This window comes from Triticum aestivum, chromosome 1D (genome assembly GCF_018294505.1).
Source record: "Triticum aestivum cultivar Chinese Spring chromosome 1D, IWGSC CS RefSeq v2.1, whole genome shotgun sequence".
Classification (NCBI taxonomy): Eukaryota; Viridiplantae; Streptophyta; class Magnoliopsida; order Poales; family Poaceae; genus Triticum; species Triticum aestivum.
The window spans coordinates 338,011,087-338,015,049 of NC_057796.1; positions in this window are offsets into that span (position 1 = coordinate 338,011,087).

The following is a 3,963-nucleotide window of genomic DNA, read 5'->3' on the forward strand; positions in this document are numbered from 1 at the left end:
ATATTCCCGCAGTTTGTTATATTGAATATAGCGGATTCACAGGCGAAAAGGAAACAATGATACTGGTGAGATAATTGACATGATTTCAATCAGATTAAGAATCTGAAATATCTATAAATAATTAATTGATTCAAAAAGTTTTAGCAATAAATTTTTTGTTGCCAAAGAACTCTCATAACTTACTATTTATAATAGTTTCGATAGTAGAGGTTTTTTTTCGCTAGACGGCCACATGCAAATATTGAAAGAATTTTGATTTTCCCGCCTGTGTGCCCCTTGGACTATATATATAAATGCCACTACCCGTGCCCGTGCGCCCCTCTATCTTTCTTTAACACTTCATCCATTAGCTTCCTGACCATGGTGATACCGTACAGCTCGAGGCCCTCGAGGAGGGTGATGGCGAATCCACCGGATCCCATCATGCCCCTGCCTACCATCCCTCCAATGAACAGGCAAGTGTACAGATCTTCATGCACGCTTATCTGACATCACCGTTTGTTTATCCCATCATTTCGTATTATTTTATGTAGGTACCTGAATTTTCAAAGTGTACAGATGGAACATATCTATCAAAGATGTTGGATAATTCGAGCTAAGGTGATGTGGAAGTCCCATATCAGGGTGCATGCAATGGGAAACCCATACTTTCATTGCATACTTCTGGACCAGGAAGTATGAGATTAGTGATCACTAAATATAGCAACCTTTTTTAATGTATATACACATGTGTTCTAAAGTCTTGTTATCTGAATTTTTAAATATTTCTAGGGAACAAAGATTGAAGCAATTGCCTTCAGCAACCAAGCTTATCGATTCAACGCCATTCTGCAGACCGGGCTAACATATGACTTCAGTAGCGTCGGGATAAACCCCACGGAAATGCTAGATGGTCACTTCTGGTATCTATGCATGGAGTTTGTCATTGAACTAAATGCTATAACCATGGTTAGGACATCGGTGCACAGTATTGCATCGACAATCTGTCCACCATTTTTCCCACAACTTGGTGCCATATCCTTGCTACGGGACAAAACCATTACCGGTGCAACATCTTTTAGTTTGTTTTTGCATATTTATCGATTTAACATTTTGTCTCACCCAGACTTAATTTTTTCCAGATGTTCTTGGTATTCTTGTCTATGCTGGTAGGATACAACATAGGTGGGATTCAGTATATAGACGGCAGGTCCATTTTGTTGAGATAGGCATCATGAATTTTCGGTAAATTCCAATCAGTACTTGAGGTTTTATATGATTATTAATATTTGATAGTTGCCTACCATCAACATATCTTTATCATTCCAGACGGGAGATACTGTTTATACGCCTAAGTCAAGAGCATGCTGGTCGTCACTTGTACCACTTGCAGAGCACTGAAAATTTGTTCGAGAAAATTGCAGTTACGTACATACAGGTAAACCGGAGGGATAAGTGCATGGAGACTATGAGGGAGAGCACATTCTTGTTCTCCCCCAACATTAATGATGATGTTCATCATCTTCAAGGTAAGTTATATAAACTATTTCGATTTTTATGGCTTTTTGTTCTTTTCTGTATTACGATGTTATTAGTACTAACAAATTGTTTTTTCGTAGATATCCACGAAGCCTGCTTAATGACACTTGACGAAACACTATCATACGTCAATGCTGCAGTTGTAGCCAGGAAAAATGGACAGTAGATGACTTTGTTTTTCAACACGGCTCAATAAAAAGCTCGTTTCCCTCGGTCCTTTTATCTACATTTGGAATAATAATGTATTCACACAGAACAATCATTTCTGTTAAAGTGTGTTTTCTTTTTGCTTGTCAACTCTAAGTGTAGCCATTATGACAGTATGTATTATTTGTACGCGTACTTAATTCGGGATATCTGGTTTTATACAAAGGTTGATTTTTTTTCGATTCGTTGAGATTGAACTGTAAATATGTCATGCCTTAGGAACAAAATATTCAACTATAAAAAAGGAGAAAGATCTGATACGCCCCCGTCATGTTTTTTTATAATTAGAAAGAATCATCTACGTCTTAAAAACGACTTGATATATTTGGCAGGCAATAAAAAGCATTAAAACTATATCCGTTTATATATATGCTGCATCGACATCCTAATTGCCAAGACACCTCAGTGAACGATCACTCACGCGTATCGATCAGCGATGGAGCCCATCATTGGAAACAATGCGCCGGCGATCCCTAGCTTTTGGCAATTGTTTATACACATATTTTAGCCTATTAGACTATTATTTAGATTACAATTGGGCCACACCCCTAGCTTTTGTATCGATGAACAGTTCTCACTGCCTAATTTTGCAATGCAAATTAAAATGCATGATTAGCACATAGTGCTTTCCTGATCATTTTTTTCAGTGAATTATTTAAGTGAACAAATAAATTCATTAATATTTCATCGTTATTGTGCACGTCGTTAATTTTCTTTTGCTGTAGCTAATCTCGTATCGTATAACTTCATCCATACACGCACTGTTATACGATACGATGTATACTTTATTCTTCAGAAATAATCACATTCCAGCTATAGAATAGTAAATAAACATATGAAGGTCATACGGCACGTACCTTGCATATATTATTTAATCCTGAAGTTGTCCTTGATCTTCCTCTCTCGTCGTTGCCTTAAATTCCAGCTAGCGAATAAACGCTGATTATTTTTTATTTGTTCCTGAATAGAGTAAAATAAATGATATATGCATGGTTTTTCTTATTGATCAGTACCCTACAGTACACAACTAGAACCATGTTAATAGTAGATATGTTAGTGTGCACGCCGTGAATGTTCTATTTTGATACATGCTAATCAATGATAAGTTCATGAAGCTTATGTGTAAGAACATAAGCATTTTGTAAAAAATGAGTACCACAAAAAAAATTAAGGCATGACAATTGACATCATCATGATCTAAAGTATGGATAGGACATTAAGGACAATCTAATTTTATAGTAAGTTTTGATTTCTGACTTCTTTTCTAATATATTATTAAAAGTTATGCGTTTGATGAAAAAAGGAAAGATATCTGCACCATACATAAGTATATATATGAAAAAAGCAAAGACATGTGCTACCCAGCCTTCCTCTGCATGGCCTACCATTTTATGTTAACATCCTGTAAAATCCGTCAATGCCTAATTTATTAACAGGTGTGATTTTGATGGAAAAAGGAAATAGATGTGCAGGGGACAGGTATATATGGTAGTGCTAGATTAAGCAATGATCTGCTAGCCAGTTATCCTCCGCATGGCCTACCTATATATGTGAACCTCCTCTGCCATCCCTCCTCCCCCTCCTTGCTCTTCTTTCGTCCATCACAACAGCCAGACCTGGAGGAGAAGTTCCCAAGGAGTACTCTGTGTAAGCAAGGAGCATCAAGAAGGCGAGTACCTCTAGGTATGAACAATTCTGGATCTTTATTTTCTCTAAAACTGTAATAGTTGTTATGTTTGCTTGAGGTGTACTATCAAAAGTATGTTTGGTTGAGGTATACTACAAAAATATTGATTGCCATCATAGCCTCATAGGAAAGGAAACTGCTTTTTGATAGAAGTAGCTTCTGATTTAATTCACTGAATAATAATTATAATACAGGTAACAAAGGAACACTTATTGGGGGGAAATGAGCTTAGAATTACTAAGATAGGCATTACCTTCTGTTGCTCAATCAACTGGTACTAAACCATATCATATTTTGGCCTCCCCTTTCTGATTGAGGTGGTTTGGGTTATCATTCCACAGTTGCACGTACATGCGCTCCCTATATTACCATCATTAAAAAAAGGCGTATGAGTGCAAATGATGCAAAAAATTATACAGACTATTGACACAAGATATAATATGACTTACCACAACAGTTAGCACCAAACAATAGCCAGATAGCCAGATTCCTAAAGAAAGAGAACATTCAAAACAGAAAAGCCAGTAGAAGCCATGAGCAATGAATTGCAG